Here is a 24,641-nt window from a genome sequence, read left to right as displayed (position 1 = left end):
AGGAGGAAAATGGCTATTCATGGAATTAGCCCTTGATCTGTTTGATTCTGTTGAGATGTTCTAATTTTCGTTTTTTAAATAAAGATATGATATATATTTGCAGGACAGATGACACAAAGCACTTGAGCCTGAGGTTTTAACTATGTGATATCACCTTGGGGCATGAGTTACCTTTGACATCAAAGCGAGCAAATAATTTCCAAAGACAAAATAATGAAGTATAGTAAATATAAGGAAACCTATATTCTAATCCCAGGTTCTTCATTTTTAAACCTTTTTTAAACCAAGGTCATTTATATGACCTTGAACAAATCAATACTTGTCTGGGTTTCTGTTCCTTGTCTGTAGGATATAAGAGCAATGAAACAGATGATAATCTCTTCCAGTTCTGTAAAAGTTTTCATAGGATTAGAAAGCTTCTAAGGCTAAGTATGGTGACACACACCTTTAATCCTAGCTCTTGGAAGACAGAGGCAAGAGGAATTCCACAACTTTGAGGCTATCCTGGTCTACATTTGAATTCTAGGCCAGCCAGGGCCATAATAACTGAGTTTCAAAAAATTAACATAAACTAAAAAATAAAATTTCTATTATTTTAATGCTAGTTTAAAAAAGTAAGCTTGGAGGCTAGAGGAATGGCCGAGCAGTTAAGAGCTCTTGCAGAGAGCCCACGCAAGTTTGGTTCCCACCACACATGCCAGCAAGCTCACAACTGCCTGTAACTCAAGCCCCAAGGGGAGTCAGACTTCCTCCTCTGTGGAGTTGCACTCCCATGCACATAACCCACACATGGATACAGCATAATTAAAAATAACACTTTTTAATTTTTCTTTATTATTATTTATACAATTTATTCACAATTATATCCCGGCTGTAGCCCCTCCCTCATCTTCTCCCATTGTAAAAATAACATTTTTAAAAAGAGAGAGTAAGCAATTATAGATGGTTGTGAGCCACCATGTGGTTGGTGGGAATTGAACTCAGGACCTTTGGAAGAACAGTGAGTGTTCTTAACCTCTGAGCCATCTCTCCAGCCCAACCCTATAGTCTTAAAGAGGTGGGAGAGAACAGGCAGTGGTAAAAGACAAGTAACACAAGAACTCATAAAATATATTATCACTTCAATTTCTTCATTTAAAATACAGTTAAGAAAAACATTGTAAACTAATTTGCCACTGTCTTACTTTCTTTACAGAAAATAAAAGAAAGCTGTCAAGGCAATCAAAAGGAGTCCAGTACAGTTAATTTCACCCAGACATCAGAAAAGAAAAAAGTTTCTTCAAGTGTTACAATGCTTAAATACAAACGTTTCCTTTAAAGTTTATTCTTCTCTCATAGATTACATCCCAACTGCAGTCCCCCCTCTTCTACTTCCAGCACTCCCCTCCCCTCTCCTCCCATCCACTCCTCCTCCGTTTCCTTCAGAAAAGAGCAGGCCTCCCAGAAATATTAACTAAACATAGTATATCAAGTTGCAATAAGATTAGGCACAAACCCTCATATTAAGGCTGGACAAGGCAACCCAGTGGGAGAAAAAGGGTCCCAAAGCAGGCAAAAGAGTAAGGGACAGCCCCTGCTCCCACTGTTAGGAGCCCCACAAGACAATCAAGCTACACAACCATAACATACACGTAGAGAACCTAGGCAGACCCTTGCAGGTTCCCTGACTGCCACCAGTTCAGTCTCTGTGAGGCCTGGTTAGTTAATTCCATGGGCTTTCTTTCTTTCTTTCTTTCTTTCTGTCTTTCTTTCTTTCTTTCTCTTTCTCTTTCTCTTTCTTTCTTTCTTTTATTTATTTGTGGGTTTTCTTTCTTCCTTCCTTTCTTTTCTTTTCTTTTGTTTTTTTCCAGACAGGGTTTCTCTGTATAGCCCTGTCTGACTCAATTTGTAAACCAGGGTGGCCTTCAACTCACCTGCCTCTGCCTCCCTTAGTGCTGGGATTAAAGGTGTGAGCCACCTTGTCCAGGCTTCCATGGGTTTTCTTGTGGTGTCCTTGACCCGTCTGGCTCCTTACAATCCTTCCTCTCCCACTTCTGCAGGATTCCCCAAGCTCCACCTAATATTTGGCTGTGGTTCTCTGTATCTGCTCCCACCAGCTGCTTGCTGAATGAAGCCTCTCTAATGATGATTATGTTAGGCTCCATAAATCCTCCCTTAGAAGATTATAGACAGTTATCTTAAACTGGCTCAAATATTAAATGCCACTATAATTAGGGTTGTTGTAATTCTCAAATATAATCAAATAGTGACCAAGAATGTTTCAGGAGAAAGCAAAGGCTATAAAAGTAAACTAGCAATTTTGGCATTATCACTCTCTAATAATACTAGACTTGGCATCAACGCTTTCATTCATGCATTCCTCCTAACTTTTATAGAAGATACTTGTACCAAATAATAAGAAACAGATCTTGTCTCTCCTTTCAACCCTCAACATTGTCTTCTCTAACCTTTAAACAGCTCTTACAGATAACTAACTGGAAATTCTGTGCCTTGAACTTGAAAAAGAAAGACACATAGGAAAGGCTTTTGTTGTTGTTTTGTTTTTTTATGAATTTTTTTTTAAGTTGGGTTGTGCATCCTGGTCTACAGAGTGAGTTCCAGGGCAGCCATGGCTAAAAATAAATAAATAAATAAGCAGAAATCTTTTAACCACTGAGCTAACTCTCTGGCCCAGAAGGGGGAAAAAAGTTACATGTGAGCATGTTTTGCCTGAATGTGTGTTATACCATGTGTGCCTGGTGTCCTGTCCAAAGAAGCCTGGAGAGGGCATCAGAGCCCCTGAAACTGTAGTTACAGGTAGTCATGAACGCTGAGAATTGAACCCAGGTCTTCTGAAAGAGCAGCTAGTGCTTTTAACTGCTGAGCAGCCATATCTCTAGCCTGACCCAGATTTTTCAAAGGCTGATTCTTATCTTTAGTTAGCCTAAATGAAAGATGCAGTTTCCCATATAAACCGATATTATGGTGTATTTCTGAGAAAAAATAGATGTAAAGCTCTAACCAACAGCTGAAAAGTATGATGGAACAAATATTTATATATATAAAATTTAGAGTAGAAGGCCTGAAATTTTACAAAAATCGCAGGTTTTGTATAATTACCTCTTTTCACTTTTTCTTACCTATAGAATGGATACAAAACAATAAAGTAGAAATACATTTCATGGGCTGGCAAGATGGCTCTGCAGGGCAAGGTGTCTACCATCACCCCTGATGACCTGAGTTCAATATCTGCAATTCATATTGTTGCAGGAAGGAGAACAGAGACTCCTTCAAGTTATCTTCTAACCTTCACATATATTCCATGGCACGTAGATTCACACACACACACACACACACACACACAACAAATTAATTAATTAAATAAATAAATAGTAAGCATGGTGGCATAAGCCTGTAAGCTCAGTACTTGGAAGACAGAGATAAAAAGATTGTGCGTTCAAGACCATTCTGAATTACACAGCAAGTTCCTATCTCAGAAAATGGAGGGTGAGGTGTGGGAGGGAAGGAATATATTCCATACATAACAGCTATCATGTAAGCTTCTTTCTGGCTTTTTTTTTTTTTCAAGATAAGGTCTTGCTATGTAGTACCTGACTAGCTGGTACTCACTACATAGCCCAAGCTGGTCTCTAATTCAGGTCAGTCAGTACTCCTGTCTCAGCACCCCAAGTGCTGTGGTTACAAGTTTATGCCGCCACACCCACATACATATAAATTGCTTCTTAGAAAAACGTAAATTATAGGAGTTAAGTATTTAGGCTCTAAAGTCAGATTGCTGCATACCTTCATTAAATGTAAGACGGAATAAACTACTTTCTCTGAAACTCAGGTCTCAATAAAACGTGAATAATACAGATTAAGACAAATACTTTACCTGGCAGACAGCACAGTGTTAGCCAGCATCACTATAACCATCCTTGGTTTGTTGCTGAATATAATAAATATAAAAAATGAGGAAGAAAAAAATTGGCTCTGTTTGAAAAAACTAGTAAAATGAAAAAATCTTTATTTGGGGAAAAGGGTGGATTTTGTTGTTGTTGTTTTGAAACAGAGTCTTATCTTACTGTGTAGTCCACGTTTGCACGTGTCATCAAACTCACGTGATACTTTAGTCTCAAACCCAAATGCTAGAATCACAGGTGTAAGTAAAATCTTATGTAACATAAAAATTCTTATGAAGAAAGAATTACATAAATAAACAGTTACACATGAAGTTAATAAAACAAAGTAACTGACATTCATTCAAGTGGAGCCTGGCAAAACTCATTTCCTTAATCACTATACTTCCTTTATGCAAGGAGTATAAAGACAACGAGTAAAAGAAAGAAATCTAAATGTGCTGTCTCAAAATCATATAAAATGTAAACATGAAAACTGCCCTGGAATTCAACTGTTATATCCTAATACTCACAACATAATAAAGTCAAATTTAATACAAAAAAAGACACTGCCAGAAAAAAAAAAAAACAACTAATGTACATGTAACAAAATCCAGATTCAAAAGCCCTTCTTCATAGTGAAAAAGCCTTAACCAATATATTAGACACATCAATAACTAAGCAAAATGAAAATCTGGGTTGATATCCCACTAAGGAAAAGTTCTGGGTTGACATCCCACTAAGGAAAAGTTCATCTATTACCAAAATACTGTAAACAGAATCAATTTTCAGGAACAATAACCTGTATATGACTGCATAAAAACTTTCTAATCTGCAAAAACAGATGCCACACTTGCCAACCACCTGCACCTCTTTTTATGTAAATATGCCAACATGTCTCACCTGAGAGCCACCACCCCATTCATGTGTACATAAGCCTAAAAGACTTAAACCTGTGGTTTCAACTTGAGTGTCTGCATTAAACATACGAGCTGCGAACTTTAACCCTCTCTACAACCAACACTCCAAACATTTCCTACTGTTTTCCTAAACTAGGGACCTCTTTCTTCCATGTTCCATGGATCAAGGTTATGCAAGTACCCAAGTTCTACCTTAAAAATCCCCTTTGCCAGCCAGGTGTGGTGACACACACTTTTAATCCCAGCACTCAGGGAGGCAGAAGCATGCAGATTTCTGAGTTCAAGACCAGCCTGGTCTACAAATCAAGTCCAGGACAACTAAGGTTACACTGAGAAACCCTGTCTTGAAATAAACAAACCAACAAATAAATGACTTACCTATGACTTATTTTGCCTAAGTAATATGTATCTCTACTCCACTTCATTCACTTTCACCACAGTTACATTCACACAGTACTTTCTCTACTCAGGATCTCATTCTGACTTTTTAATGATTCCCAAGAACTAAGTAAAATTTATCAAAATGTCTCCTTCACACAGTTCAAATGAATTTTTTAATATTCCTTATAAGAGAGTTGGTAGTGAATTTTCACTAAACACTAATGAAATTATAAGTCATAGAATAATCCTAAATTACGTAGCATTTTCCAATTTAAAAGTCATTTTATACCTGTTATCTCATTTGCTCTTTACAGTGGATGAGAATTCAACTATTATCCCTATCTGAAGTTTCAGAGAAAGTCAGTTGTCCTAAGAAATCCAAAGCAAGTAACAAAGCCAGAATTTCAACTAAATTCATATTACCACAAACCCATTACCCTTTTCACATACCCATTCAGTCTCTTAACCAAAGAAGTAGATGGTAAACCACCTAGAGAAAAATGAACTCTTACTAGTTTAATGGCAAGATAAAGTAATAGCACTAGAGACACCATTTCTTTTTCTTTTTTCTTCCCCCCACCCCCATCCCCGGTTTTTCAAGACACAGTTTCTCTGTGTATCCCTGACTATCCTGGAACTCATTCTGTAGACCAGGCTGTCCTGGAACTCAGAGATCCTCCCCCTCCCCCTCCAGAGCGCTGGGATCAAAGACCAACCGGCCTGTCGAAAACACCTATTTCCTAATGAGAAAACTACCATTCGTATCACTTGGAATTGTGAGTCAAGAAAGATGGAAACCAACATTTCCTGAACCTTGTTATACAAAAAATACGGTTAACAAATCATCACTGTAAAGTGACTATTCTTACTTTGCAAAATGAGCAATATAAGGTTTATTCAAGCATGAGTAGTTTGTTACCCAACAACAGATAAGAGGCTTATCAAAACTTACCTAACAGAGACTGGAGAGATAGAAAGAATACTTTTTGCCGTTCTTCCAGAGGACCCAGGATCAGCTCACACCACTTACAAAAGAACTACTTATAGCTCTAATTCCAGGAGATATGACGTCGTTTCCTGGCCTCCAAAAACACCCGCACACATGTGGCACACATACAAACACTCATGTACACACACACACACACACACACACATAAAATTAAAAACATAAAAACTTCCTACTAAGCAGAATCAAGATGTTTGAAACCAGACTTCTTAACTCACAAGTTTTGAGAGCTCTTTTTTTAAAGAATTCTCAGAAAGGGGCTGGAGAGATGGCTAAACAGTTAAGAGCACTGGCTGCTACTCTAGAGGATCCAGGTTCAGTTCCCAGCACCATATAGCAGCTCACAGCTGTCTTTAACTCCAGTCCTAGGGGATCCGACACTCTCATACAGACATAAAGGCAAAACACCAATTCACATAAAATAAAATAAAGTATTAAAAAAATTATTTAAAAGCATTTGTAGTTCAGTAGGTAAAAGTGCTTACACTATACAAACATGGCCTGAGTTCAGATCCCAAGCACCCATGTAAAATCTATGTGCAATACCCATCTGTAACTACAGAGCTATAGGATACAAAGAAAGGGATCCTGGGGTGGTCCCTAGACCACCACCCCAGCTAGAACACGGGACTCCAGATTCTGTGAAAGACCTTGTCTCAAAAGAGAGCAATAGGTAAGATACCAGTTGACTTCTGATCTCTGTACACACATGCACAAGTACACACACACACTTTATATGCACACAAATTAATAAAAAAAAAAAAAAACAGCATTCTTGATAGAAGCAGTGAAGGTCAATCCCAGCACTCCAGCATTGAGAAAGCAAGATGCAAGCTGAAGGATGGCAAATTTAAGGTTACCCTGGGCTATATAGTAAAACTCTATTGATGATGATGATGATGATGATGATGACGACGACGACAAAGGGCTGGTGAGATGCTCAGCAGGTAAAACGTGCTATCAAGAAAAGTCTGATGACCATGGTGGAAGGGAAGAATCAATGACCAAAAGTTGTCATCTGACCTACACACACAGTTTAGCAAGCATAAGCCTGTACTCACACAGAGCACACACACAATAATAATGGTAAATTAAATCTTAAAAATAAAAAAGAACAACAGATATATACATCTGATGACAGGCTCAGCCAGGCAGTGGTAATCCCACACCTTCATTCCCAGCACTCAGGAAGCAGAGGCAGGCAGATCTCTGAGTTTGAGGGCAGCCTGGTCTACAGAGTGAGTTCCAGGACAGCCAAGGCTACACAGAGAAGCCCTGTCTCAGCAAGACACAAAGAGAGAGAGAGAGAGAGAGCTGGTAATAAGTATTATCTAAGAGTTTATTAGAAACTGGAATGTATTTTCAGGTATGTCTTATACTATAATCTAGCATTAATGTTGAATTTGGTAAACAGCCTGTCATTAAATGGCCAGGACACCTTAATTTAGCTATTTCTGTGAACTAAGTTTCTCTTCTTTTCCTTAAGGTTTTTGCATAGGTAATATGGAAACAATACCTACTACCTCTCAGGTTCTCATTAAAATTTAGAGATAATATATGTAAACCACCCAGGACAATGTCTAGCACATGGCAGCTATAATCATCTCTTGCCCTCTGTGGATTTTATCAGCCAAAATACACAGCTGAAAATTTAAAATTAAAGCACAAACATATGATACTCTTAATACAAAATAGATTGTTTGGTATTATAGAAAATAAATATTTAGGTGACTCAAACTTTTAATTTCCATCAGATATTCTAACTTTGGCGGAGGTAGGAGGTAGGTAGGATTTGATCAGATAATCAAATCAACCTGCCTTGAATCCCTAAGCAAAACCTCTTCCCTCTTCAGAGATCCTCTAGCTACCTAGTAACCACCTGCCAGCCCCAAACTAAAGAAAATTGGCTCTGCTTTGGGCTAATTACCCAACCAGCCTGAACAATCTAGAATAAAGGGAATTGTCAGCTAGAATGTTAGTGAAATTATCCACAACAGGAGACCAGAGAATCCAAATACCACCAGGCAGTTATTTCCATGAGAATAAAATCACAATTTATGAGCCCTGCAAATTATACCATTATTAAAACAAACATCCCATTGAGGCTACAGCTATCAGATAAATGGCTTTATTGTCTCCATTGTTTCATCCACGGCCACAAAGAGGTGCAAAATGAATGAGCAGTTACCAGAAGCAGTAATTTCTAGGAAATTACAATGCAGACCTCCATCTTTAAGCTCCTTTGTGCTGGGGTGTATAGCTCTAGAGGGGAAAAGGGAAATGAAGAATCACCCGCTCTTCACCTGCCACCAAACTCAAAAATCCTACAGCTTCATATGCAGAACTCACCAGTTTTCCCCTGCTTTGTTTTCTCTCTCAGCAGGCCATTCATGGACTTGCCCAGGAGGAAGAATCTGAACTGAGCAAACCACTCTAATTACCAGGAAACCTTTACAATCCTCCAATCCAAATAAACACAGAAGAGACAAGAAAATGGTGGCCCCTGGTTTCCTTGGCTCTCAACAATACAAAGCACCTCAAGTACAAACCCATGGCAGAGGCCTTTCCCATTATTAATAAAGAAAAACAAAGTCCCTTTACACTGTTAGCATCACATACCTTAAACTGTATCTTCAGACTTAAATAAATGACCAGAAACACGCTATGGAATTCTGTGCTGATATACATCATGGAAGGGGCAAAGAAAATGTAACAGCTCACTGAATGTACAAATCTACCAATTTTGGAAAGGAAAGGAATGCAACAAGCCATCTGCTGTATGCCAACCACTGCACACAGTATTCCTAGTTCTTACAACTGTAAGGTAGAACACACATATCCTTACTGAAAGGTAAGGATTTAAGACTCAAAACAAAGTCACTGAGCTTCTGAAACTAAGATCTGAGTTAAAGGTTCTCTGATTTTAACATTATAAACAGTCTTTTTAAGTTTTCGCTTCCTTTTTTTGTTTTGTTTTGTTTTTCAAAACAGGGTTTCTCTGTGTGTAGCCCTGGCTGTCCTGGAACTCACTCTGTAGACCAGGTGAACCTAGCTGAACTCAGAGTCTGCCTTCCTCTGCCTCCCAATGCCAGGATTAAAGGCATGCACCACAACATTCGGCAATGCTTGCTTTCTTTATTCCACCTCTCAGTGGTACTAATAAAATACTTTTTAAAAAGTAACTCTGAGCTACCAAACCTAAATTCTCCCTGAATCTTCCATGAAGTTGTAGCACTACAAAACAGTCATGAAAAATGTAGAGGAACTGATAAACCTATATAAAGTTTACTTTCTAAACAAATTTTAAAAGTGAATGATGATCATAACCTCAGGCTCATAAATTTTATAACTTACTCAGGCAGAATGGAAACTAAATAAAACTCCTGGACTTTAAGCTCATTGCTTATGCAACTTTATCATAATACCAAATTTACATCTAGGCATAAAGACCCAAAAATCTGCTTGGAGTTCTTTGCTTATTTATGAAGAACATCTGTTCATAATTAATAGCATGTGGAACACTGGGCATGGAGGGGGCACCAGAAAGCCCCACAGGGCCTCAAGCTACCTAAATCTAAACTTCCCTGCTCCAAACACACTAGAAGCTGATTCACAAGACAACGTGAACTCTCGAAGAGCTGTAAAGTCCTCAGTGTTCTTTGAACCAGCAAATGAGAACATGAAATGGTAACACTGGCTCCCAAGGGCTAGAGAGTCTCTGGGATGTCGAGTGCCATGCTAGCTCTCAGTGTACACTCTCCCTGATATTTCTCATGGTCTTCTGAGCAGGAATATCATCTCATCTTACAAATAAACTAAGGCTGAGAGAGAAAGTAACTCACTGGTATAATCTCAAGACCACTGACAAATCTGTGGTATTAGAAAACAAATTAGCAGCTGCCTGAGTTGGGGGCAGAACAGAGGGGAATGATTTTAAAGAGACACCAGGAAACTTTTAGGAGGTAATAAGTATGCTCACCATCAGAATTGTAGTGATGGTTTCATAGGCCTAACCAGATGGGAAAACTTAGCAAACGACATTAAATTTATGTCATTTATTGTATACCAGCTTTACCTCAGTGAAGCTGCTTAAAGGAAAACACACTCACACACATACAACATGTGTACATACATATAACCACACTACATTTGCTTTTTTACTAACCACTGATGGTCACCTCATAGCATCACCCCTTAAATGTTGGAGTGTGGGCTACCTCAAACTCTGTTGCCTGACTTTGGATCCATTTCCCGTAGCTGGGCTGCCTTGTCTGGCCTCAGTGGGTAGTACACCAGGGTGGGTTAGCACCGATGGGGGGACCTCTCCTTTTCTGAGGAGATCAGGAGGGGGGAATGAAAAAGGGAGTGTGAGGGTGGAACTGGAAGGAGAGGAGGGAGGGGGGCTGCTATCAGGCTGTAAAATGAGTAAATACATAATGAAAAAATAATAAGCCTGGTGCCCCATGGTGGGAGGCAAAAGCAGGTGGATCTCTGTAAGTTTGAGGCTATCCTGGTCTACAGGACAGCCACGTTACACAGAGAACCCTGTTTCAAAAAGCCAGAAAAAAAGAAAGAAAGAAGCCTGGAAATACATTCGGCAAAAGAATGTCAGTTTAGATTAAATTGAGGCTATGAGACCAACTGTAAGAATGCATACAAATAAAACAAAACTAACAACAAAACTATTCAGTTTAAAGGAATGTTTCTGATAAAGCCACAAAGATTATTAATTTAATAAATCTCAAATCCCAATCTTTAACTACACATCTTTTTTCGTTCTGTGTGAGAAGACACAAATATGAAGTGGTTTTGTTACATAACAAAGTACATGACCTGACTCAAAAGCGCTAAAGCACCATGCAATGGGGCTGCAGGCTGAACTAGCTGCTCTTTTCCTAAGACTCCATTTTCACTTGAGCAAACAATTGGCAGAAAAACCGTAATTATTCAGACTTGGATGTGTGGCAGACACTTTCTCAAAAATGAACAACATCAGACTGTCACTCAAGGAAAACAACTGTCAGTATCTGTTTCCTGTGATGAAATTTGAACTTTCAAGAGAAGATTCGAAAAGATTTGTCTGAGGGGAACAGCAGCAATATTAATAAATGTGGGGCTTTTACATTTACAGTAGAAAACATCAACATTTTTGGAAGTACTCCATCACTCAGTGCCACAAACTGAGTTGTGTAGCCCCTCCCAAATTCATGATGAAGCCCTACACCCCAATAAGATGGTAGTGGGATTGGAAACTGGAGCCTCTAGGAGAGTCAAGTTTAGATTATTTATAATGAGGCTTAGATGAGGTTGAGGGTATACTAATGATGAAATTAGCACCCTTATTAAGAAGAGACACCAAGTCAGGTATGGTAGCGCACACCTGTAATCCCAGCACTCAGGGAGACAGTGGCAGGCAGATCTCTGTGTGTTTGAGGCCAGCCTGGTCTACAAAGTCCAGGACAGCCAAGGCTACACTCATCCCAAAGAACTATTTCTAAAAACGTCTATAACATCCTTTAACCTTCTTTCTCCCCTACCTCTGGTCAATCAATGGAAAGGAGGTAAAAGCATTTAAGAACCCCTAAGCCTACAAGCCAATGTTCAAAGCAGACAATTAAATGTTAATGTAACAATTAAAAAATTTAAAAAACAACAGGCCTTAAGAAACTTCAGTTGGCAGCTGGGCCATGGTGGCACACGCTTTTAATCCCAGCACTCAGAAGCAGGCAGATCTCTGAGTTCAAGCCATCTTGATCTACAAAATAAGTTCAAGGAAAGCCAGGGCTACACAAAGAAATCCTGCCTTGAAAAATTAAAGAGAAAGAAATTACAGTTGTTAAGCTTCTGTGTAATATCAAGAATATTCACAACTATATAATAAATAGATTAAAAAGTATTTCTGGGGCTACTTGCTTGTTTGCTTGCCTGTTTTTGATACATGGTCTTCTGTGTAGCCCAACTCAGCCTCTCAAGTACTGAAGTTACAGCATTCCTTCCTTTTCTAACCCAAATACCTATTTCCGAAGGGATTTTCTTTACCACACAAAGCAATCAATGACAATGGACTGAATTCAGAAGCACACAAGAATCCACACAAATATTTAAAAGATTAGAAAAAATGTTTTTGTTTATTTTTTGAACAGGCTCCAAATTGCTATGGAACCAAGGACAAACTTGAATTCATCTTTCTGCCTCTACTTCCTAAATCCTGAAATTACAGGTGAGAACATAATATACAAAACAGCTTCTTTTCGATTTATGTTTTCTACATAAATATACACCTACTGCTATAGTTTAGATATTTGCGCCCTTCAAAATTCCTGTTTAAACCTAACCCCTTATACAAGGTGGTATTAAAAGGCAAAGACTCCGGGGAGCTGATGAAGTGACGAAGGCTCCATTCTTGTCAACAGAACTTAGATCACTATAAAAGAGGCCCCCTACACGTAACTCTTTTGGCCCTTCAACCTAAAGAGGACATAGCATTGGTCCCTTCCAGAGGACACAAGAAAGAATCATCTTGGAAACAAAGAAAGAGTCCTATCCAGATACCAAATCTGCTGGCATCATGATCTTCGACTTCCTATAGCCTCAAGAATTCTGAGAAATGTCTTACTTATAAACAACACTGAAAGATTGTTACAGGAACAAGACAGACTCAGATACCAATACCTACCTATGCACATTGTCTCCTACAAGAAGTCATTAAAATTGGTCCAGAGTATGGTAAAGCTTATTTTAACACTTTCTTGGGTGATTCTGACCAACAACCAAGCCATTTTCTAAGCAGGTTCAAACTACTGATGGGACAGTTTAAAACCAGGATTCTTTACATACAGTGATTGTGTTAGGGTTTTTTTGTTTTTCAGGGTTGGAGATCCAACAGAAGGCTTCATGCTAGGTGAGGGATCTACCACTGGATGATACCCCTCAGATGCAGACCAAAGGCTTCAGAACAATGTACACTGAGGTTTGGTGAGGTTTGGTGAGGTTTGGTTTGGTTTGGTTTGGTTTGAGACTGGGTTTCACCCTGTAGCTCTCATTTGCCTGGAACTCACAGAAATCTGCCTGCCTCTGCCTTCCTGAATGAATGCTGGATTAAAGACACACACTGCCTTGTCCCTCTAGACCAAGTTTTCAATACTAGCTTTTTTTACTAGCTATATAAACTACCTAATCCCTATAGATCTAAATCACTTTGAGTATTTAAAACATGGGTACAATTCTTTATCTGGTAGAAATGTGAGGATTAAACTATACATGGAAGACAAAAACATCCAGCATATTGCATACAAAAGATGCTCAACATCAAATGTTTTGTCTACCTTTAGCTCCTACTTATCCTAACACCTAAGAAAAATTATAATAATTTAATAATATTTGCATAAGTATAAATAGCACACTTACATATTTTATTTGCAAAAATAAACTATGTACAGATAGGGATTTTAAACATGAAGACACTAAATGCATATAAAATTTAAAAACAGTGCTAAAAAAGAAATATGAACATCAGCAAAATTTGTTAAGCTTGAAGGAAATGATCAAAATACAAATTTAGATCATAATCTCAAGTCAGCCAAAGACTGACTATGAAAAATACATCATCCCAGGTATCCTTCAAAACGTATATATCAAGAAAAAGCAGCCGGGCGATGACAGTGGCAATGGAGGAGACAGCTTTGGTGGCAGCCACATGCCTTTGATCTCTGCACCCAGGAAGCAGAGGCAGGTGGATCTCTGAGTTCCAGGTCAACCTGGCCTACAGAGTGAGTTTCAGAACAGCCAAGACTACACAGAGAAACCTTGTCTCAAAAAACAAAAACATAGGGCTTGGGAAATAGCTCCATGGGTGAAAGTATTTGCAAAGAAAGCAAGAAGATCTGAGTTCAAATGCTATGCATCCACTAAAAGCCAGGCATGGCCACACATGCCTAGCATTGCAGGGTTGGCAGGAGACAGGCAGCCCCCAGAAACTTGTTAGCTAGCCAAATGAATGGATCAGGAGAGGAGGGGATATGCTTCAAGTTCAATGAGACCCTGTCTGAAAAAAAAAAAAAAAGTGGTGAGCAATACAGGAAGAGACCTGATCTCTCACATCCATATGAACATATACCTCCAACACAAATGCCACAAAGTGAAGAAGCCTTTAAAGGGCCGAGAGAGAGAGAGAGAGAGAGAGATTTTGAAAGGACCCAGGCAACTTATTAATCCAATTAAATTCTAATCTCTATGCTAAGGAAAAAACCCACATCTAAGGAAAAGGTATGGGGTATACTCCATAGATCATATTACTGCTTTGCCAACTGTCCTCATTGAGTTCAACCAATCACTCACTTTAAGATTCATTCCAAGGACGAGAAGTCACTACCCTTATAACAGTTACAACTAAGTGAAGGTAAAGGCATAAAGAATTAAACTGGGGCTGGAAAGATGCTCAGTGGTTAAGAGCACTTGTTCTAACAGGACTCAGGCTCAGTTCTCAGCACCCACACAGTGATTCACAACCATCCATAATACCAATCCCAGGTGATCACCTTCTTGTGACCTCTGCAGCCATGTTCAGGCAAACACTCATTATGTATAAAATAAAATAGTTTTTAATAAAAAAATAAAAAGGCCATGGTGAGACACGCCTTTAACACCAGCACTTGAGAGATAGAGGCAAGTGGTTCTCTGTGAGTTACAGGCCAGCCTGTTTGACATAGTGAATTTCAGGACAGCCAGAGCTGCATAACAAAGACCCTATCTCAAAAATTAAACCAAATAAACAAATAAATATTAATTAAAGAATTAAGTTTTCCTAAAGTCAGGCAATCACTGTACCAGAGATAGGCACTAGATGTTCTCCAGGAACAAAGTAGGGGCACTCTATTGTTATGACAACCTTAACTGTTCTCAAAGATTTCTTAAGGAACATCATTTAATCCAAAAGGATGAACAAAAGGAGAGATGTCACAAGCAAAGTTATGAAACAATATAGCTTAGCAACTACAAGGCGCTTGGTAATCAGTACTGAGTGCTAAGTGATAAGCCAGGAGTGTACTCTGTGCTGCTGGACAGGCATAGGTCATAGACACCCATACATGTCATATGAAGGAGTCAAAGGAGAGATTTAAGTGGGAAAGGAACAAGAACATACCCCATAGATCTGTGTCTTGAGTAATCATTGGATGGAGTAGTAATTCCTTTTAATTAGGACAAAAACACAGTAGAGACCATTTTAACTTTTTTTTGAGTTAAGGGAGTATGGAAAGACAAGAGGTCAGAGGTAGACAGGAATATGAGTTGTTTTGGAGCTACTGAATCTGAGGACGTTGGAATGACTACAATGGAGGTGGTAGAGAGAGACGCCAGTGGTATATCTAAGTTTGAAGCTCAGGAAAGGACTCTGAGTTGGAGAAAGAGATTCGACAGCCATTAGCATATGGGCAAGACTGCTCACAAAATCAAGTAAGTCCAGTGAACCAAGAAGCCAACCCTTAAAAAAACAAAAAACAAACAAAAAAAAATTCTCAACCAGGCGTGGTGGAACACCCCTGTAATCCCAGCACTCGGGGAAGCAAAGGCAGGCAGATCTCTGTGAGTTGGAGGCCAGCCTGGTCTACAAATCAAGTCCAGGACAGCCAGGGCTACACAAAGAAAGCCTGTCTTCGAGAAGGGGGAAAAGAAAGAAAAATAATCAACATTAATTAAAAAGTAGAAATAACAAAGATTTCGTTATAAAAGTCAGCTGTTTCCACAATTCTTGAGAGTTGGCACACACCTGTAAAAGCAGAACTCTAGAGGCTAATGCAGAAGGGACAAGGCAAACCTGAGACCAGCTAGCTCCCATCAGGCCTGGTGACCAGAGTTCCATCCCCGAGACCCAAAATGTAGAAGGAAAGATTCCCTCAAAGTTGTACTCTGACTCCCACCATGCCACAAACACAATCAACATCCACACAAGTGACTACACAACAACTAAAAAATCTCTCACTGGCATGATATAACTTTAATCCCAGCACTCAGGAGGCAGAGGCAGGTGGATCTCTCTGTGAGTTGGAGGCCAGCCTGGTCTACATATTGAGTTCCAGGACAGCCAGGGTTACATAATGAGGCCGTATCTCAAAACAAACAAACAAACAAACAAACAAAACATATTCCCCCTGCTAAACAGCAAACCAAGAAGAGCAAAAAAATAAAAAAATAATAATAATAAAAAAAAAAAAAAACAGGAAAAGCTCAACCTGGATAAAAAGCTCAGCAGAGTGCTTGCCTTGCATGTATTAGATACCCGAGGTTCAATCCTCAGCACCAACAAAAAAATAAGTTTTTAAGCTGGGTGTGGTAGCACAGGCCTACAATCCCAACAGTGAAAAGGTAGAAAATACTGAGTAATAAAAGAGCAGTCTCAAGAAACAACTCACAGGTAAAATAAAAATATCAGTAGCAATGAAAGCTACTATGTTAAATGTCAACTATGTGTGTCTACATTCCAGGTACTCTGTCCTTATTTAATTCATGTATCAACCCAACAATGAGTATTAATTCCCTCTTCAATATGTACAAATAGTCCTTCTCACTCTATTACTCCATTGTTATAGAAAACAAAAAGGGAAGTAGCTATATTTGTCTGGATAATGGAAAACAAACAACATATATTTCTCACTTCAATAAATCCTTTTTTCCATGTTTAGCTAACAAGCATATTTAATATGACATCAGATCCTGTAAGTTCACTAGGTAGGAATCCTGTAACCCTTTCTCCATCCCACTATAGCTAACAACTGGATGGATCTCTGAGTTCAAGGCCAGCCTGGTCTACAGAGCTAGTCCCATGACAGACAGGTCTACAGAGAAACATTGTCTCAGAAAAACAGTAAATAAGTAAATATAAATTCTTTCAGTTATTGTAGCACTTGAGCCTAAGTTGATACAAAAGTAAAGTGAAGCTCTAATAAATTATTGATAAATACAGATTACAAATGTATTGAAAAACATTTCTTGGGGAGCTGGAGAGATGGCTCAGTGGTTAAAAACAGCGCCTGCTCTTTCAAAGGACCCGGGTTCAATTCCCAGTGTCCACATGACAGCTCACAACTATCTGTAATGTCAATTCCAAGGGATCTGACACCTTCATACTAATGCACATAAAATAAAAATTAAATTAAAAAAAAAACATTTCTTCACATTCAGGTTGCTAACTTTCTAGTATTTGCAACTGAGGATTTCCTATTTGTAGTACTCTGTATTTATTTCAAATGAGAGATGGTCCCGCACAATTAGATAAGGGCCAATGTACCAGGCAGGCTGCCTAGCTGCAAAATGGAAGAGGTATAAAAATGTAACTAGAAAAGTAGAGTGAGCCGGGAGTGTGGTACCTATCAACTAAGGCAGAAAAACTTCAAGAGTGAGATCAGCCAGAACTACACAGCGAGTTCATGTCAGCCTAAAATGCAGAGACACTCTATCTCAAAATAAATTAATAAATAATAGTTTGCCAAAACATGACAAGAAGCTATAGCAAAAAATCAGAATCTAGGACATCAACAATTCCTGCCAATGACTCCCAAACAGTGCTCTTTCAGAGCTCACAAACACTAATTCCAGTAGCACTGCTTTGTCGTTCCATTTCCAACTATGACTGATCTATATCTGAGTAACGTGAACACCCATGTAGACAAACTTACTTCCTCTAGCTATCTAGACTACCCATATTCTTTCGGTTCTGCATACATATACAACAGAAAGTTTTATGGGCACTGAGCTCAGTGTTCAAGTAGATACTTAACCTGTGGGAAGCTCTTATCTGAAGGGAGGGAAAGAGCAGGAAATTTTAAGGAGATAATGCACACTAATTTTCCCTTTTTACTTTTTGTAATTTCCTACTTATATAGAGTATATTTACTATTATAACAATAGAACAGATAAAGCTTTCTATAGTAAAAAATAAAAATAAGGCAGAAAAGAAAAAAGGGAAAGAAAAGAGTTAACATAAAATTCAGAAAAATTATTACTAATGAGGGAGAAGGAAGATTTAATAAGGCAGGAGACAGGACCTCCCAAAAGGCTGTAAAACTAGCCCATGAGTGGGGGTGTTGTTCAGTGGTACAGGTATTTGTCTAGCATGTTCAAGATCCAAGATTAGATCTGCGTGCAGGTAGGAGGCAAGGATGCTGAAGACAAAGACCTCAGATCCCCTAACGTGAATTCAGAAGGCTGAGACAGGAGGATCATTCTTGAGCTACATAACAAAGTACCATCTTTAAGTAACAAAAGTCTCCTTTTTATAAAGTGAGGTAGTGAGTCTTCAACCTGTTATTCTTTAAATTGTGGATCTGTGCTAAATATACCTTTATACATATAAGCCATTTCATAATGTAAAAAGGCGATACAGTCAGGGCTTTGGGAATCAGAATTCTAGGAAATAATTGACTGCCATTAACTGGCTGTATCCCTTAAACAAAGCATTTTATTACTCTTAACAGCATAGTTTTTATTTGCTAGATCATGAAGCTAGCAGCTAACTTTTTTCTGACATTTAATGAACTGTTTAAAGTTCCTAAACTATAAACATACAAACTGTAGATTTATTGTGGTTTCATAATAATGTAACATAATAACTTCTTTATAAACAAGAATGACATAATATTAAGAACACAGTGCAGGGGAACATTACTATTCACCACTCTAGCTTCTGCCTATCTCTCGATGATAATGAAAACTAATGTTGTTTTCATGTACACTACATAACACATTGTGTTAAATAATTTCTTAGATTATTCTATTTAACTCACAGAACAACCTTAACAAGGTTAACTTTATTATCCTCAGTTTACAGATAAGTTCATTGTGCCCAAGGTCACACACCTCGTAGCAGTGAGGTAAGATCAGAATCCACACTTTAACTACCACATTCATTTTGCCACATTCATTTCTCAACTTAAAGCCATCTATTCTTCCCATGGCACTGAAAACTCCCTGACAACTGCTTGTATTCGTCTCCATCTCCCCTAGCACTGAGCAGGCATTAAATAGTGAGCATACCTTTTATATCTACACAATGCAATTGAAACATGAACTCATTTGTCTCCTTTGGCAGCCTTTGTAAATTATGAACGTTTTGCCATCTTAGCCACAGTTAAACATACAATCTCAGACGTTCAAAGTGTCCACAATGTTGTACAACCATCAGCACCAAATATAAAAGGGTCTTATAGCTTTACTGAAATCCCTTCACTTGCAAATGCTGGAGTTGGGATTTGAAGGCAAAACCCTTGACTCCTACACTCATGGGCTCTTCATCTTACCTGTGCCTCTCTCTACCAATCCTGTTCTCCACCTTTCACCGGTGTCTGCTTCATTACCGCACAGGTAACCATGACTATAGGAAAAATAAATCTACCAAGACAGTTGCCCCAGGTGATTACTTCCCATTTTGAGCTTTCAAAAACCAAAGCTTTAACATGAACAGCCCATCTCCAGAACATGCCTGCAAATCCACAAAAGCAATGCCTGGCCCCCAAGGTAAACTCATGAGGAGAAATGCCCTCACTGGTTAGATTACACTCTCGGTGAATTACAGCTAACTACTCAAGCTTATTTTTTTTAATTAGAATATAGAAAGTATCCTTTAAAAAGAAAATTCCAATTCCAAGGATATGTCTACCCCTCCATGATTCCACCCAATTTTTGAAAAAAGAAAGAAAATTTAAGTCTCTAAATGAATATTTTTATGTGTTCAACTACAAAACTAAAAGAAAATAATTTGTTTTCTAGCTGAACACTAAAACTTTAGCAAAAAAAGAATTTTAAAATTCCCATTGGTATCACTTTTATCTTCTTTCCACTTCTTTTTCCCTAGACTGAGCTCTAATCAACAGCCACTTCAAGTTTAACATATCAAAGTTAATGCAATTAAGCCCAGAAAACTGTTTCCCTAAAGATGTCTCCTCTTTACATTCCTTTTTGCCTTCCATCGTCACATTCTGCCACCACAAGAATAAACTTATCTCTAAGCTTTAAGTCAAATTTCCGATGACCAGATGGAGTTACTACTGTTTTTGCAGTTAATGCAGTGTGTCTATATGGACAGTAACCCCTTACAAATAAAATACAGTTGTATATACTTCATTTATTCACACCTGATAGAATTCTGATCACTTTCTTTAGAAGAAAGTTCAATTTATAGAACAGCCCAATTATTTTAAATCTTATCATGTAATGTCAAAAGAAAATCAAATTAAAAACTCCACCAGTACCAAACTATCTTACCCATGAATATGTATTACATTTCCATATTTCCTGTCTTCTCTGTTTACATAAAGCGGTGGTGCCAAGACTCATCTCAGGATTATTAGCCTGCAATACAATCATGGGCCTAATTGCCTTGCAAACCAGGGCACCAATAAATGGAGTCTTCAAGCAATCAATTTTATTGGGGGGAGGTGGGGCTTACTAACCTCTTTCTGCATACATGAACCTTGCCTGCCTAGAAAATAAATTCAGTCTTCCTATTTTTCAGTATCATTAATCAGTTCTCAAGCAAGAATGCACCCTTAACAACCTCAAGATCATCATAGTCCATTTAAATTCCAAATTCCAGGACTAGCTCTCAGTGTGACAGGGGGAGGAGGGGAAGGAGAAAGCAGAGGTAGTTTCACCTTCTCCCATTTGTTTTCCTTTGCGAATAGGTCTCCCCTCCAACCCCAAACTTTCCCTTTATGACATAGGAATTGCAAGACACCCAACTCTCCTTTAATTCTACCTCAAATGGTTCTCTCAAAACTTTACCCTTGGGCTGCCATTTCCAGACAATAGCAACATAAAACAAACAAAAAGGTCAAACTGATGAGTAAGATATCCTCTAGGAGAATCTTTAATATACCTTCTCCGTCCTCCGTCCCCTGTGAAGACCCTTCTAATGACCTTATTATTCTTGTCTCTCACCAAATCGATGTAAGTGTTCTAACCCCTAAACCTCTGGTGTGCCTTGGAGGACATCTTACTCCCTCCTCTCCTAAATAAACCAACCCACTCCTTCCCAGCACTGCTGCCTACCCCTCTCCATCCTCTCTGTTCCAACCATCCCCGAACGCTGGGTGTCCCATGCCTTAAATGCCCCCTCTGCCACCTCACCAGGTAACCACCTCATCACAGACATCACTTCTGCTAAACTGGCCGAGAGACATTTTCTTTGCGATACCATCCCCTAACCTTGCTCACCACCTGCCAGTATTCTCTCATTGAGTCCAGCTGAGTAGTCTTACATGCCCTCTGCCTCCAACTTCCGCCCAGGGGAGCCACCTTGCTCCCTCCAGAGACTCTAAACTCACCCTAAAGCCTTTTCTACTGTGCCCTCATCCCCAATTTCAACCCCTGTCCTCCTATTTGGGACCCAACTTCCAATTTACTCCCTCTTGTCAGGTTACCATCCGTCTCCTATAGTTGGAAGTCTCATCCCTCCCAGCCCATATTACAACCTCTAGCACCTTGCCCCAAGAAAACCCCAAACAAATCCTACCTCTTCTGTTAAGTATTCACAAATTCCACCATCCCCAGAAGACAACAGCCCACTCCAAGCCTAGGTCTCAACCCATGCCAAACCCCTCACCCCGCAGCTCCTACCATCTCCATCAGCCTTCCCCAGGTCCATCCCAAATCCCACCTTCCAGAATTAGCACTCCCCGGAGTCCCATCCAACGTTTATATCGAATTGAAATCGTCTACTTAGCCCCCACCCCAGCTCTGATCCCAAGCTGTCAACTGCTTGAGGCCAACCCCAAATCATCACCTTCATTCAGTCCCCTCCCCCATTAAAAGACATCCCACTCCAGTCTCACCTTCCACCTCGCCCCAAGACAATCCCGAATTCCACCTCAATTCCCTTCCACGTTCCGTGCTCCCGGTCCCGGGTCTGCTTATCCCTCCTGGGAAGTCGGCCCCCTGCCCCCAGCTCGCCTCCCCTGACCTGCTGTCCCACCCTCACCCCACCCCCAGCCCGCGTTCGGACAAGTCTCCCCCACCAGCCCGCCGTTCCATCGCCACCTCGGTCCCCTCCCCCAGCCGGCTAGGGGGCCCTGCGGCCCCCACCCTCCTTCTCGCCGGCGCCACCAGCCCTGGCTCCGCCGGAGCGGGCCGGGGGGCGGGGGTCTCCTCACCAGCGAGCTGCTGCAGGCGAAAACCGCGGCGGCGGCAGCGGAGGCGGCGGTGCCCTTGTCTGGAGGCTACAGCGGCGACGCTCTCGTTCCCTCGTCCGTGTCCAGCAGGGTGGTGGATGGCGCGCAGGGACGGGAGCCTCCTCCTCCTTCTCCTCAGCTACTCGGCTCTGAACCCTCTGCAGTAGCCGCGGAGAAACCCGACAGTGGGGGAAGGGACGCTCGGCTGCAGGCAAGAGAGGAGGAGGCGGAGGGAGGGGGCGGGGGAACCGCTGAGCAGGGCGGGGGAGGAGGAGTCGGCGCGCCGTCCGGACACGTCCCACAGCCTCAGAGCGCCCGGACTACAACTCCCGGCATGCTCTGCCACGGCCCTGGGCGGCCTGCATCTCCCAACCGCGCGCAGGTCCTGGGGCCGCACCCTCTTGGGTCACAGACAATGGAATGAAGCCGACTTTCCACGGGAGAATTTTGTAAACTCAAAGACCGCTTGAGAGGAAAGTCGGATATTTCCTCAACCTCATCTCCATGAAGCAAAATCTCTACATCTCCAACCTACACAAGCACCCGCTTCCGCCCGAGTGACTACACCTCCCAGCATGCTGCACAAAGCTTCCCATTCTCTCCTTCCGGACCCCTCTCAGACTCGGTACTACAGTTCCCAGGAGTGTGGTCCTTGCGAAATGCTTGGACGTGCAGTTCTCAGTCCTTCCTCCATGTTAAGAAAAAGAAGTGAAAGAGAGGAAAAGGGGGAAGACTGTTCCAACCCACAGAACTCGGGCCTAGATGGGCTACATCACCTGTGTTTCCGTACTATCCTCGACATCTCCGTTATCACTGTCTTGCCAGATTTAATGCAGCAGCTGCTTCACTGGCTCCCCTGCAAATTAGGAGGACGATTCTACAGCTTGGATCCTCACGTTAAAAAGGACATTTGCTTACATTTACATTACTTATATTTGCAAAGATGATCGAAATTTTTAGAAAAGAATGCCCACGGCTTTTATAGAAGGTTCTTGAATATAGGCTGAGTAGGTTGTAGAAATCCATCAATAGGGGGCTGATTCAATAAATGGTGATGCATACATACAACGCAGTGCTAAGCAGCCATTTAAAGTGCTGGTAAATATCTTTAGACATGAAAGGCTTTTCACAATTTACTCTCAGAGGGGCAAATTGATAGCAAAAACAGCATGATTAGACAGGTTCAATTTATTTGAAGTTTGAGGATATAAAAGCATAACGATTTCAGGAAAGAGATTCTCCAAAATGTTATCAGTGATTATCTTTGAGAAAGGATTGTTAGGTTTCAAGTTCCTCTTATTTTTATTGCCTGGGTTGTTTAAGGGAGCGCACGCCGTTTTTTAAAAGCTGAAACACTATTTCCAAAATACACACACATACAATATATATATTATATATACATATATACATATTATATATACATATATGTACACACACACACACACACACACATATATATATATATATAAAATCTCCAAATACAACAACCTCTCTTTCCCACCTAGAAACTTTCCTTCATTCTCTGTTCCCTGAATGGTGTTTCAGGACTGTGTGTCTATCTTTCTGGAAACTAAGTAGACCCACTATTAAAACACTGGTGGTTATGTCCTGAATTAGTTATTTCTCTGGTTGCTGAGACAAAATACCTCACAACAGCAACTTAAGGGAAGAAGGACAGATTTATTTTGACTTACAGTTTCATCTTAGGGAAGATGTACCACAGCAGGTCCAAAAGAAACTTGGGACAAATGGCTATCTGTGGTGCTTATTAGCATACTGAAGAGCATACGAGCCTCCATATTCCTCTTCATGCTCCCTCGATATCACAAAAACTTACGGAATGCTAGCTGGCATCCTGGCTCTTCCCACCCACCCCCTACCCTAAATTTCTTCAGTTCTTGGGCTTCCCTTCCCCCAGCTTCTCATCCTCCTGTAACCCTGCTGTTTCACCCCCTCTTTCTTGCCCCTCTACCTTGGTAGGCTCTTTGTCTTCCTCTCCTGGAACTCTTCCCCCTGGCCCAAGTCCATTCTGCTGGCAGGATTCAGTCTACCACTTTGCCTCTCTGCTCTGGACTCTTCCAAATGTCTCTTCCCTCATATCCACAAGAAAACCTTCCCCTTAACCATACCATGGAGTGATCATTTCATCAGTTTATACAGTCTGGCAGCAGGAGTAGATCACCTGAGATGGAGATGCTTGTTTTAAAAAGCACCTTCTCTGTGTTCGGGCTAAGGGCCCCTCCCGTGGTCCTGGCATCTAGGGTGCATCTTCCCACCTCAGTTAACCCAATCTAGA

At 40.3% G+C, this 24,641-nt stretch overlaps 1 protein-coding gene across 3 annotated transcripts in view; it reads right to left on the bottom strand.

Moving 5' to 3' along the window:
• Positions 1 to 22,576, bottom strand: part of Fam168a (family with sequence similarity 168 member A) — a 128,174-nt gene extending 105,598 nt beyond the window's left edge. For 2 of the 3 annotated variants that reach the window (XM_021640960.2, XM_021640961.2), the window contains exon 1: positions 22,328 to 22,576. The gene's annotated coding sequence lies outside the window, so the exon portion shown is untranslated. Of the gene's footprint in view, positions 1 to 22,009; positions 22,056 to 22,327 lie in introns of those variants that run through there. The other variant, XM_060367699.1, reaches the window with a different exon arrangement.
• Between the last annotated feature and the right edge of the window lie 2,065 nt (positions 22,577 to 24,641).

Source organism: Meriones unguiculatus, chromosome 14 (assembly GCF_030254825.1).
Source record: "Meriones unguiculatus strain TT.TT164.6M chromosome 14, Bangor_MerUng_6.1, whole genome shotgun sequence".
In the NCBI taxonomy this organism is placed as follows: domain Eukaryota; kingdom Metazoa; phylum Chordata; class Mammalia; order Rodentia; family Muridae; genus Meriones; species Meriones unguiculatus.
This window is presented reverse-complemented; position numbering and strand designations above follow the sequence as displayed.